The sequence below is a fragment of the Musca autumnalis genome, unplaced genomic scaffold (genome assembly GCF_047663935.1).
Source record: "Musca autumnalis isolate F117 unplaced genomic scaffold, ASM4766393v1 scaffold_1, whole genome shotgun sequence".
Lineage (NCBI taxonomy): Eukaryota > Metazoa > Arthropoda > Insecta > Diptera > Muscidae > Musca > Musca autumnalis.
In genome coordinates this window covers 173,651,902-173,666,642 of record NW_027411644.1, presented here as the reverse complement: position 1 = coordinate 173,666,642, position 14,741 = coordinate 173,651,902, and the positions used below count along the sequence as shown (strand labels likewise).

Sequence of the window (14,741 nt, the reverse complement as noted above, 5' to 3'; positions counted from 1 at the left end):
TATTGTACTAGAGTTGTGCCAAAGGAACTATATGGAACTATCTCGTTCACTTCGCAGTTCCAATGGCCCACAGTTTTTCTTTGAACAAACTGCGTATACTTAATATTACACGTTACATTTCATGATGTTGGGTAATCTAGTTCCTAGTTCCTTGTACTAGTTCCAAAACGTATGAGTAACATCATGAAATATAACGTGTGATAGTAAGTATACGCAGTTTGTTCAAAGAAAAAATGTGGGCCATTGGAACTGCGAAGTGAACTATATAGTTCCATATAGTTCCTTTGGCACAACTCTAGTACCAGGAACTAGGAACTAAATTACCCAACTCTATATTGTACTCTACTCCTGCAATAACTCTATTGGGACTCCAAACCTTGTCTGGTGGCAACCACTTGGGAATAAAGCATTACATACATACATATGTTCCCACAACAACCCAAAGGGACAAGCAATACTTCTCTCATATGAAAGAGTACACCCCGATTCATATTGGCTTAATGATATTGTAGAGAACTTTTTCATGGCTAAAATACTCAGGAGAAACTTAAGAGATTTGTCACAGTCGACAATATGATGTTCTGGTCCGGGATTGTACCGCAGACCTTCTCAGTGCAAGGCCGTCCAGATTATCAAGTGTGCAAGGGACTGCGTCTTCCTTGAAAGTGATCCTAGATCTCAAACCTCTGGATATCCTGATCCAGTTTCAGGCTGCAAGGACGGCTTTTGGGCTCCGCGGGTCAGTATCGTGACAGACTTTACATTTCGGACATGCGAAGGCCTTAAACATAATTTATAGTCAATTTAAACTAATGACAGGAGTTGCGTAAACGATTGTATGTCCATCTCCTTCAGTTTGGCTCATTATCCGTAGTTTTTCCAAGTAGGGAGACGTAGGCTGAGGGTAATCTCTTTTGGACGGTCTGGTAATTTATACAGACGTTGGAGGAAGGCAGTGACGTTGGCGATTATTGTAAGAAACCATTAATTTAACACTCATATTAGCTTAATGATAGCTGCAGCGTCTTTCGGGCAGAGATTCTTGCTATCAGCAGAATTGTTAAAAGGACTTGAAAGCTACCTTTCAGGACCGATGGTTTCATATGTCGACAATCAAGCGTCCCTTAAGGCTCTTAAAACTTGGACCATAAATTCTGTAGCTATTTTTTAGTGCAGAAAAGCTCTGCACTCCTCAGAAATATTATAAAGTCGTTTGCGTAGCCTGGACTCATTCAAAAAGGTCCCTGAACATCAAAAATTTCGTTCTCAGTATTTGAGCCACGAGAACCTTCTCTACATTTGGTATCGGCACGAGAGATGTTATAAGATCGCTACGTCCCTCGACTAATTTTGTCTTTTATGGTTACGTTATGTAGCACGCAGTTTATTCACCTATCCCTTAGCATATGGTTTATCCTCAGGGACTGTTCAATCTGAAGCTTGTCTAAGCATTGGATCAGCATTGGTTTATCCTCAGGGACTGTTCAATCTGAAGCTTGTCTAAGCATTGGATCAGCGTTCCAGCGTGACGCGTCGCTGAAAGCGCTTTCGATGTCGATGCAGAACACGAGCACGTCGTTTGTCCCGGTATCGACCTTGTGTTCCATTATTCTGAGTTCTGTAATTAAAGAAGGCTCCAAGATGGAAACGGGAACAGCGATACCCTCAATTTACGGCTCTCATACATGTTGAGCGAAAATTGTAGAGTCGTCCAAGTTGAAATCGTTGCAATAAAAATCCTACTCTATCTAGTCTGCACGGTTTGGGATTGTAGGAAGCGCTAAAATCAATCGATATTCTTGGGTTGGGTCCCGGGTCAATGCAAGGAAATTGCGTTCGGAGTCAACTATTGAAGTCGGAAACTCGAATAAGCTAACCTTGTGCCATTTCATGCGGCAGTTGGAACTAAGATATCGAGACAATGCTAGCCAGAATTGACACAACGCACCTAGCTGTAAGGCATCGAAGCGTTTGATACCTTGCATTCAATATATCCCTCAAATCTCTGTTATACATTTTTTCCTTCCTTCCGCAACCCCTATCTTTCTCTGTAACTAGGGTGTGCAAAACCGAAACCGGTTAACCGGTTACAAAACCGAAACCGGTTTTCGCCAAAAACTTCATTTTTGGTCATGGTAGAACAAATACAAGGTAAAGTTAATACTACAACAAATACAACTCGAACAACAACCACCCCAGATAGCATTTAGAAGACTGTTTTTTCAAAAATCACATTGACGAGTCTTTTTAGAGTCCTTTTGGTGATCAAAAATTGATTAAGTCGCTTGTGTGATCAGAAAGGGACTCGAAAGTGACTCCCTGTAATGATTAAAAAGAGTTCAATTTATAATACAACAACAAATGTGTAGCAATCACAAATAAATCATTGAGGTGTTTAAAATGTGACAATTTTTTGTTATTTATTGTCACATTTTGATCATCTGGAAGATTGAAAAATGCTTAATCAAAAAAGGGTCATACAGGTGTTTGAAAAGTGATTATAATTATGTATACTCTGATCATATTTTGAACAGTTAGGTGATTAAAAACTGATTGTTTTGTTTTATTTTTATTTGGTTGTAAATAAAAAAATAAAATTCTCATATACACTTTCTACAAAATTTTGATATAAATGTAACGTATAATATTAAAGGTACAGACAAACACAACACAACAGGTTTTGCCAAGTGAAATGAAGCAGCAGTATACTAACCACCAAGCAACATAAAGGATAATTAAAAGACATAACAAAGCAGAAAAGACTATAAAACAAAGGAAAGAAACAAAGAAGAATAAAAAGAAAAAGTTTTTAATTTATTTCGTCTAACAAAAAGACTCATAAATGACTCCCTAAAGACTCATAAATGATTATAAACATGACTCTAAAAAGACTCGAAAAAGGGTCCGAAATTAATCAACAAAACACCAATAAATGATTGAAATACGACTCGAAAAAGACTCATTTGTGATTTGTTTAGAAGAGTCGCCTGAGGTTATGTTTTCCTACCGACAAAGGAGTCATTTATGATCAGAAAATGAGCTCATATTCTAGCTTTTTAGTCGTACAGTCGGATCAAAAAAGACTCGAATTTGATTAAAATTTTCAAAAAATGCTGACTGGGACAAAGGAATTTGTTTGTAACGTTACTGTCAGTTGTATTTGTAAACAAAACAAGGAAATGTCTATAAATTATTGGAATTTAAAAAACTAATAATTTTTCACATTTGGTTGAATATTTTGGAAAACATGAATGAAATTTCGTTACATTTTCAATTTTTATGGTTCCACATCATTCCACTAAATGTAAAAATTCTCGCAGAAAGTAGAATTCTTGCAGAAAAGTTTGGGGTCGCTGGAAATTATAGAAAAAGGAGAAGCTGTTTCAATGTTTTGTTTTAGAAATCAAAGAAGCACATGTTTATTAGGGCTTCTTTTTTTTTAAATTTTAACAAATTACCTCACATATTAACAAACGTTGTATCGCCTCTACAAGCGGTGATTTACTGCGCGGCTTATCGTTCGAACTTGGAGGAGGTTACATATCATTGATATGAAGAAGTCTTTCTGGGAAATGGTTTTTTCCGAATGATATATTTTTTTTCTCAAAAAATATATGTCCCTAATGTACATCGAAATAGAAATGAATGTATAAAATGTCATATGAAATTTGACACTAACACTACAACCCAGTTCATTCAGCTGGGTATTGCTGCTACCTTTTCTTGTTCTACCATGATTTTTGGTTAATCGAAAACCGGTTATTTGTGCCAGTTAACCGGTTTAAAAAAGGAGTAATATTTTTAAAATTTCATTACAATTGTATTCTTGAAAGTAAACTAAACTTAACTAACAAAAGGTACGGCTAAATTCATTCGTTTTTCATACGTTTTTGAATTATTACAGTAAACTAAGAACTTGTCGAATTTAAGGCTGTAAAGGGTAACGATAACAAAGTACATTTTGATTCCGGCACGATAATTTGAGGTTCTCAACGCAAGAAGGAGAATCCAGACTTAATAAAATGTTAATTTAATTCCTTTGGTACACAATCGTATATTTGTAAGGGCTTTTACTACTCTTAGAACACAATTTCTGACTTATGTTTGCTGTCTCCACTTTAAGGTTGAATGTTAAATAACAAGGATATTATCAGATAATTATATAATAACGAATTAGTTATACTTAATTTTATTGGAAGTATTTTTGGTTTTACGCAATATAACCACCAGGAATAAAACACTTTAGTTCTCGAGGGGATGTTAACACCAACATTGACTTTATTAAACTGGCAACTTATGCCTCTTTACAGGCGCTTATATTACAAAACGTTCTCAATCTAGAACTTTCTATCGATACTTCGATAATTACTTTATTACATTATCGATATAAAACTATCCATATAGTTTCATATGAGTTAAACAGATGGCGCTAATATATGTGTTGCTCATTGTGCATGGTTGCATTTCATGCACAATCTCCAACAAATTTACCCCTTGCCGCACATTTTTAATCAAATATTTATCAATTATGGGCAATTTCGTACCTATTTTACAAAACCGGTTAACCCGTTTTGAATATTTTTGAAAACCGGTTTTTGAAAAAACTGAAAATTTCGGTTAACCGAAAACCTTTTTGTTCTGTAACTTTATTTTTCAGCACTTTATCAGGATGAACACAATGGACTACAGGTTCTACGAGTGAAGTAGCTGTGAACCAGCATTAAGTGAACCTAATCTACGATAAGATTTTGGTACTGCGTACCTTGCCATGCCCCTGTCAGGCTCTAGGAGTGTACGCGAAAGTTAAACAAGCATTGTAGATTCCGACCTGCTTAGACGAAATGTTCAGTCTTATATACATACATAGAAAATCTAGAAAAGGTCTTCTTAAAATGGACGATTTATTCTATCGGTCTTTTCAAGAAGAAAGCCAATCAAACGATTGTCTATAGACAGAAGATAATCAGACGGGTTTCAAGATCTTCAAATACACAATGGACTTTGATAGGACCTTCTTTTACAGACATCCTCAAATGGTCTTCTAAAGATGGAATATCTCCCAACGGGTTTCTAAAGATAGAAGATCATCGAACGGTCTTCTAAATATATATAGACGGTCTTCTACTATCATTTATGTATGTTTCCCTTGGTTTTTTTTTCGTAGTAAGGTATTTATCAGACGGTTTGGTTGCTATTCCCATACCTCAAACCAATTGTTATTGTTCTTAGAGGGAAGGTGTTGCGTAGCACTTGTTACTCACTGTCATTAGTGAGTTTAGAGAAAGACCCAGTAGAGCTGGCAAACCATCGATGGAAATATCGATTGTATCGATACTTAATCTTTTTCGCCAATATCGATGAATGGTTTTTTATATCGATACTATCGAAAACCCTGGCATCACTAAAGAACACCCGTAAAAACAATATCCAGCAAATTGTTAACAGACGCGATTGATTGTACCTGTAACCTTTTTGTATAAGCGAATAAAAAGATTTCATAAAGCTTTTTAAAAGCTTAAAGCAAACGGCATGGATGGGATCGGTTAAGATGCGGCCAATATTAGCCCAAACACATAGGATATTGATAAAGAAGTTACCTTGGAATTTAACGGCCAACATTTGTGCAAGATTATGGAAATGTTTGAGGTGTAGAACAATTTGATGGGGCAGCTGCTGTATTGACCGCAAATACGGTCAGATTTGATGAGTAAACCAACAGGGACCCTTGGAAGACAAAGTCGAGAACGGTTGCCAACATGTTCATCATCACGCAAAACACTAACCTTTTCGTTACGTGTGGCCTAGGCAATAACGGCACCTTTCTGTACATAGCCTAGTTGTAACGGTGGTGGGTGAGAGGGCCTTCCACAGAAAGGTTTCGCAAATGTTGGTGGCGATGAAGAGAGAAATACTGGAACCTAAGAAATACTAACCCATTTGCATCAATTCATCCAAAAACAGCACAATCAAACCGGTGGCAAATGATTGGATGACGATCAACAAACAAACAACAACACCTATTTCAGATGGATCACCATACATGCCAGTCATGACATAAACCAGCATCCGGCAAAAAGGGGCACACGTGCCCTTGATGAGAATAACAGCAGAACAACCACCACTCAGTCTTCGTTCAGAAGTCAATGAAGAAGGTTCTGCTGTCGCTTGTTTCAATGATTTTTAATTTTAGCAATGCATTAACGCACACGCTGTTTATGGAGAGAGCGAGAGAGAGTCGTATGCGTGAGGCCGCAAACAATGAATTTGTATTGGTGCCGATACCTGACATAAACAATGGCTTGACCAATGGTAATAATCATACCAAAGAGTTTTTGGGCACCATTAAACAAAGCAACCAACTTCAATGATTTTGGCACCAGCCAATTGTATGATCAACCAGACGTACAGAGGTATTTGACAGCATACCAAGATGCACTTTCTCTCTGCATTGGATCTTGCGTTCGGGTTTGGCAATTTCTGGCATACTGCAGAAGGGCTTTATGACTTAAAAGAATTTAATTCAAATGATTATTGTTTTTTTTTTCGTATTAAAACACTTTCTCTATTTTTATACCCTCCACCATAATATGGTGGTATTTATTGTTAAACTCAATAATAATATGGTGGTATTTATTGTCAAACAATTCAATTTATTGTTAAACTCATCTCGACACTCCACCGACCAGTCAGTAACAAAATGATTTCGTCAAATTGGACTGGAACAATTCTCTTCAAACTCCACCTCGAGAGCACACAAACTTAAAGTACCGACGTTTAAAATTGAGTTTTAGAACGATACTTCAATGACATACGAAATGTTAACAAAACATGTTTGTTGGCCATTTTGGATTATAAATAAATAGAGGTGGAAATTCCACGATAGTATCGATTTTATCAATATTTTGAAACGGAAATATCGAAAAAATCGAATGGGGCCGATATCGATAGTTTGCCAGCTCTAAGACCCAGGCGACGCCACAGGGAGGTGAGAGTACAGTTACGATGTTTAAACCGATCAGGACCGACTTTCCCATCCGACTTTCACCCCCTGCATTACATTGCATTATTCACTTCGCAGTTGTGCAGTGCAGTAAGTTTCTTATCCTCTTAAATACAATTTATATTTTCCGCACATGATGTCCTTATAAATAATCTCTTCTGAATATGTAGACTATTTCTCTTAAGGATTATCATAATATCCGTTTTATTTTAATCCTTAGATATAATATTTAGCTTCATCAAGAGAGAGGGGTTTTTGTTCACATTTCCTTATTAAAATATCAAATAGTCAGTCACACACAGTATAGTCCGAAAGTGAGTTTTTGTATTCTCTATTACTCCTGCTATCCTTTGATATATTTATATAGATTGCAAGGTGCATGCATATGTGTACATATTCATATACATAGCTAGACGACACACAGCATGCTTGTCCACACTCGCACACACACTTACAGATTTATTTATGCTACAAACAAAGATGTTTGCAAGTGACGTAAAATGCTGTCGTATTTATAGATGTGACCATGTATTCTATAGAAGGAGAGGATATAGTGTGCAAAGACTGCAGGATATAAATGGAGAAATGCATAAACTACATTCACATGCATAACTATTTATGTGTTTGCGTATTATACCGGTAATTAGCTATAAATTATGCAGAGGGTTATGTTTGTTGCTATGTTTTTTAAGGTTAAGGATTTAGAAAGTCAAAGAGGGATTCAGGGCTAGTCATTAAGTTAAGGAACATTTTGACACATGTTTAAATGTTTAGTGGATGCGAGTATGTTGCAACGGCCAGTGGTTAAATTCCGTACAATAACATACATTTTTGGTGATTGTTTAGCCCCTCAGCCAATTTTCGGCTATATTTTTTGAGTATTTTAGTCATATATGTACCCATTCCAAGTTCTTATGCTTTCCAATGTGTGTCCGTCCGTGCGTTTGTCCATTTAGTTTTTTTAGTCACCTACAGGCCGCAACTTTGATCAAATAGTCACAATTTTGTAAGGTCTGAGTGCCGAAGAAGCATATTAATTTTGATGATGGTCGGAAAAGTTCTATGGGGCGAAATCGGTAGAAAATTTTGGTGGGCAAATATGCAAAATTTTATTCTTTTACTTTTAAAAGAGGAAGAAGAGCTTCCCACTTTCAAATGTCCCGAGCAAATCTATTCAAGACTCTCGCAGAGGAGACTGTCAAGAGCACGACAAAATTAAATCGGATATGAAGACGGTGAGCTGTACCACAGAATCTTCTGGAAGTACTGAAGACTCTGAAAAGAAATCCTGGACCTTCCAGAAGAGAAAGTTGGCCGTGGAGATAGGAACAGAGCCGTCATATTCTTATGCTATGATAGCCACAAAAGCATTACAGAGACGAGCTTTGTTATGGGGTGATCGACATCAGCAGAGGTTCTGGTAGGCTCTACTAAGACTACCAGAAAGCCATCGAGAAGATGGTAGCGCCTGGAAATGCATCATTACATCAATTCAGTTGTAACGGCATCCGCATCAAAGTCAGCGAAATCGTAAACTTCATGAGTCGGAAGAACATCATGGTCACCGCGATCCAGGAAACAAAGCTCACCATCGCCTGTAGCTTGTAACGTTGCGATGCTTACAATGTTTTGCGAAAGGATCGTACAAGAAGCAGAGGACTTGCATTCCTTATACACCCGTCTGTCCACTACAGACCTATCTCGCTTGAGTTTGATTCTAGTGACCCATACATGGAATGTTTGAGGAAGCAGTAAAGTGTGGTGCAGCCGAGGTATAGCTTCTTAATGTGTATAGCTGTGTCATGCGTTATGTGCCCGATATTAGTTCGCTTAGGCAATAACCATCTAGTGCTAGGAGGCTTCAATGCTCATCATTACCTTTGGCATTCCGTCCTGGGCAATGCCCAGAGGGGTACAGCGCTGGCCGATCAAATTGAAAGTTTCATCCGGTCTGATAAATGACCCGTCGGTAAATAACCTGGCAACCCGACATTTCCCTTGGCACAGACCACCTTCCTATCATCGTATCCGTAAATAGACCACCCGTCTCTATAATCTCTGAACGCAGTACTTTTCTGAACCATCGGAAAGCCGATTTGCAAGGGATTAGAGAATTTATCATTCAATGGTTCAGAGAGCTATCCATTCAGCCCCTCATTCTCTGAGAGAATTTTCCGGGATTGTCTTCTCGCTACATACCTGCTGGTCGAATACACGAAATCAGACAAAATTTCACAGCAGAGTGGACGGGACTTTAGAGCATCCAAAGATTGATAGGACGAAGAGGAGTGTGCTAAGTCGTATAAGAGCCCTCCCAACCGAAGGAGGATGAGCGATGGTATTTACGATGAGCGTTGTTGAAGACGTCATCCGAAACGCAAAATCATACAAAGTGCTAGCAGAGGCGAATAGTACAGGCCGATATCCCCCTTGTCGCCTATAGCAAAAGATTCTAGAGGCAATACTCCTCCCTTGGATGAGAAGCAGTTTCACTGTTGCCCAACATCAGCATGGATTCCGGAAAATGCACAATACCGCAACGGTTTTACTCGCCATATCCACGCATCTCAGTTGAGGACTGAAGCAGAAAAGACCGTGTAACCGAACAGTTATGGTGGCTATTGACCTATCAAAGGCCTTCGATAACGTCAGGACCTATCGTAGATGACATATGTGATGTATGCTTTCCAATGCCAATGACATTTACATAGTCTCGACTTAGTGCAGTTTTTCCATCTGAGAAATATGAAATCCACTGCCACACTATTCACCACCTAGATGGCTGAAATGAGGCTCCCCTGTATTTATTGGTCGATGATGTCCAGACTCCGACCACTAACTATCCCAAAGTATTGGGTGTAACGTTCGACAGCATGTTTATGTCGTCCGCGAGAGCCACAGCTATTTGCAATAAGATCAGTAGTAGGAACAAGGTCGTCAAGTCACTGGCCGGCTACGGTTTTAGCCCAGTTAAGATCCGGACAATGCACCCGCCTCAATCATATGCCACGATACCCAACACTTGCCCGGCATGTGGATTGTGACTGCACGACACTCTGCATTTGTTTAGGTGCCCAGTTAAACCCACTCACCTGTATCCTGACTAAAGACTTAGAGAATTTATTCTTGAAGTCAAGAGGCAAGTAGGCGAGCATAAGCGGAAAACAGTCGCTAGACCACCTGAAACAATGCAACATTGATACATACATTGATAAACGCAATAAAAAATGGTTGCAAAAATTGAGGTAAAACTCGAGTATTTTCACATATCGACCTTTTTATAAATTTTGACTTTTGGTGAAAAATTTAAATATGCCATATACATTTAATCATAAATTTTACATCCATATAATTTCGGTGATTTGTTAGGAATGTATTAATAGTATTTTCTCAATCAAAAACCAGTGCATTGGCATTTTTAAAAGAAGACCCGACTCCTGGAAGACTATACGTTTTAGAGAAAAAAGGTATTTTACAACAAATGCTTAAAAAGTCTCCAAAATATCATTTTCATATAAAATTTTCTCGCTAAGTGGGTTAAGTAAATTGTGGTCAACGATTAAATCGCAGTCGAATCCGGGAAATAAGGATGATAGTAACAGATCCGAAGTAGTGCGCATGTTATTTTAACAGGTTTACAGAGCACCCCGAGAGTGATAGATCGAAGAGGAGGTGGTACCATCACAATTTAAGACGATCGATATTGCAGACGTCATAAGAAACGTAAAATGCTCTAAAGCACTGGGTCCACACGGAAATTTGGTATTTAGTCTTCTTTGGAGCTACAACACTTTTCTCCAGAAATTTGTCAGTATAGGCAAACGTTTTGATTTAGGCCCCATAAAACCATAACTCCCGATTTTCGGTATATTAAAGATTTTAGCGAGACTATCTCACCGAAATCTGTGAATTTTGGATATTTTGGGGTTACAAAACTTTTTCCAAGAAATTTGTCAGTATAGGTCAACGTTTTGATATAGGCCCCATAGAACGCTAACTTCCAATTTTCGGTATTTTTAGTCATATTAGTCTTATGCCAGACTATGAAAATTTTCAATAACATAAAAATGAGTTTATAGGCAAGAGGTGTGAAGGGGGTGAAACTCTGTACACAAGGTTCTGTAATCTGAAATTATTCTTTGTGTTTATATTCGTAACACTCAAACCAATGCAAAGCAATGAAAATATCAAAATTTTCAAATGATTTCAAATATGTGTGAACGTCAATGAAAATTTGGAAGAAAATGGAAAAACGTTTTCAATGATAATTTTCATAGTCTGACATAAGACTTATTCTACAGGAATGGGTATACAGAAAAAAATGACTGCATTTTAGGAATAGTGTTCATAAAGTCTTGCCAAGGTTCAAATATCTGTTTTTCATGAACGCCTTTCATAAAGCAAAAAAATAATGATTTTTTCTGAGAGATTGAAAAAAACAATTTTGGCGAGTTGTTTTGTTTTTATTGGCTAACAAACCACCACGCACCACCCACCAACCAAACCAGAGACAAATTTTGCTGCTTTTTATTAATGCTTTTATTTTGTATTATTGTAATTTACCGTTTCTTCTAATGATTTTCACTGTAGTTGTTATCGTCTTGTGAGCATAGCAGGACAATATGAACCATATGTACATACATGTTGAGTCTATCAGCACTGGTTGAAATATTAGATATTGCCTTTATATTAAAGAAATTAAAAAAATTGTAGATGCGAATTATATCATACAACCAATCACATTGTTTTTTCAACACCAAACGCACTGTATTTGTTTGGTTTGTCCATTCCATTTTTGACTTTTTGAGATATAGGTTGTTTCCTATCTGCTCTAGTTTCCGAGATATCTAATATATTAATAACCTACAAGTTTAAGAACATATCTAGAAAATCAGAATTTTAATACTCGATTTATATATTTTGAATTTATTGAGACAAAGATGGGACATTTCACATTTGTGTCATAAGTGTGGATATGGAACAAAGCGGCAAAATTCTATTTTTAAAAAATCTTTTGTTATTCGAATGTAATATTTGAATTTTTGTAGTTTTCCCTGAAGATGATTGACTATGTCAATCGAAATATCGGAATAAAGAACAAACCTAAGCAAGAAAAATAAACACCGCTTTTTACTGACCTCAAGTCGAAAAATACATATCATCACATAAAAATCTTCTATAACTTTTCCTCACAGTATAGTCAGTATAGTCTCGATAATCCGGACACCACATGTTTCGGCAATGTCCGGATTATCGAAGTGTCTGGATTACCGAGTAGTAACAAAAATATAATTTTGTAACTTAAAATCATTACTAACGGACGTTTACTACATAATAACCTGACATCTAAGGTAATCTAATATATATTAGGGAAATATCACACCTACATATATTGATTTTCAGTGTCCATGGGATATCAGCCTCTTGAGATATAACATCAGAATTAAAATGCACTCATCTCATTTCAGTGAATATATTTCAGCCATTTCTGTGAAAATCAGCAACTGTCTTCATCTCGCCTTTGAAACCAAAAAGAGATGTTGTATTATATAAATGTTATAGCCTTCGACTAAGACAATATGGGATTTTAAACTGTAGTTACCGATGACTTTGTATATCAAAGAACGATTTTTTTTTAATAATTTATTGAAATTTCTATACAAATAGTGGATTAATTTTTTGCTCTTTTTTGCGTTACCGATAAATATAGGTGAAATTAAAATGCTTATAATTTCGGTAATTAAGTTTGCGAACAAAAACGTAGTGGTTAAGTTCTGTCGATAGCAAGAACGCTGTCAACTTTTATTTAAACTTTTCATTCATAATTTCGTGTTTTAATTTTACCGAGTTAGAGAATCTAAAAATTTAAACTAAGCTATTAATCCCAATTCTTTAAATGGTTTAAACATTTCTTGGTAAAATATCCATGGAATATAGTACATGCTCCCAAGGGACTTTCTCACTAATCGGAAGGCTAATGAAATAATTCCTTTAGAGGGAAAGAACACCCAGTATCGATTTTTAGGGAAACAGGCTAGCCAACACTCGGTTTGCATATCATAGTCAGCCATCAATATTTGAACAGTAGAAAACTAATTTGACAGATTAAGATAGTTAATTCAATATTGTCTGTATAACTGAGTCAACAGTGGCTAGACAGACAGACGAGATGTGGACCGAAAACTTTGAAAAACTTATTTGTTCTTATTGATGTGTTAATTGCTATTGCTAAGAACGAAAACTTCAAAGGAATAAATAAAAATCTAATGCTCAAGATTGGAAAAAATGTTGATGTCCGGATTATCGAGGTACGAAAAATATGAGATGTCCGGATTAGTCTATTAGTCTACAATGTAAACAAGGAACAACGGAGTTAAGTTCGGCCGAGCCGAACTTGTTATACCCTTCACCACTAGTTGTATTGAAGTAAAATGGAACAACAGTTTCCATTTGTTTATGAGGAAGACTAAATACCGAATTTCAGATATTTCGGTAAAACAATGTTTCTAACCTTCAAAATACCGAAATTCGGAAGGTACCGTTCTATGGGGGCTATATGAAGGCGTCGACCTGTACAGACAAATTTCAGATGGAATGTTTAATACCACCAACGAAGACTAAATACCAAATTTCAGCCATTTCTGTGGAATATTGAGACCACAAACTTCAAAATACCAAAAATTAGGATGGACCGTTCTATGGGAGCTATGTATATGAAGGCGAGGATCTATACCGACAAATTTAGAGGGGACTATATTAAGGTGTGGACCGGGGGAAAGTTATGTACCCCTCACGAAGACAAAATGCCAAATTTCAGCCATTTCGGAGCAATATTGAAGCCATAACCTTAAAAATACCGAAAATCGGAAGGTACCTTCCTACATTAAGGAATGGACCTATACCGACAAATTTTACATGGAATGTTTAGTTCCTCAAGTGAAGACTAAATACCCACTTTCAGCCATTTCGGTGAAATGTTGTACCCCAAATGAAGACTAAATACCAACTTTCTGTCATTTCGGTGGAATATTGAGGCCACAACTATCGAAATACTGGAAATCGGGAGGTGCTGTTCTATGGGAGCTATATGAAGGCGTGGACCTATACAAACAAAATTCTGGGGGAACGTTTTATACCCCCCAACGAAGTCTAACTACCAACTTTCAGCCATTTCGATATGATAATTAAGCTAAAACCTTCAAAAAACCGAAAATCGGGTGGTACCGTTCTATGGGGGCTATATCAAAACGTAGACCGATATAGCCCATTTGCAATATCAAACATCCTAGGAGTAATATAAACATCTATACCAAATTACAAAGCTCTATCATAAAAATTGCGAGCTGTATCTTGATTTCAACAGACGGACGGACATGGTTATATCGACTTAGTATTTCGCTCAAGAGTATATCCTTCTCTCCCATCTCTGATGAATATTTCGATGTGTTACAAACGGAATGACAAATTTAATTATACCCTCCATAAACACCTTTTATATATATGAGTGAATATCAAAAAAAATGTAGTTTCCATGAAGCCAAGGTTTGCACTATTATAATACGCGAACTATTGCAATTTACCAGTAACTATGACCATGGCTAGATCAATTCAAGTGTTTTTGAACAAAGCTCAAAAAATTGCCAAAATAATTTGCGTGGAAGTTATGACCGCGTAAATGAATAAAAATAGGAAAAAAACGTTGAAGCTAACGAGGTTTTTTCGTTACTATTTGATTGCTGAT

At 36.8% G+C, this 14,741-nt stretch overlaps 1 protein-coding gene and 1 pseudogene across 9 annotated transcripts in view; one reads left to right on the top strand and one right to left on the bottom strand.

Annotated features, from left to right (window-relative positions):
* Task6 (TWIK-related acid-sensitive K[+] channel 6) overlaps positions 1-14,741 on the top strand; it is a 73,708-nt gene that overhangs the window by 14,090 nt on the left and 44,877 nt on the right. The window lies entirely within an intron of this gene.
* On the bottom strand, positions 5,402-6,520 carry LOC141390742 (protein transport protein Sec61 subunit alpha pseudogene; annotated as a pseudogene).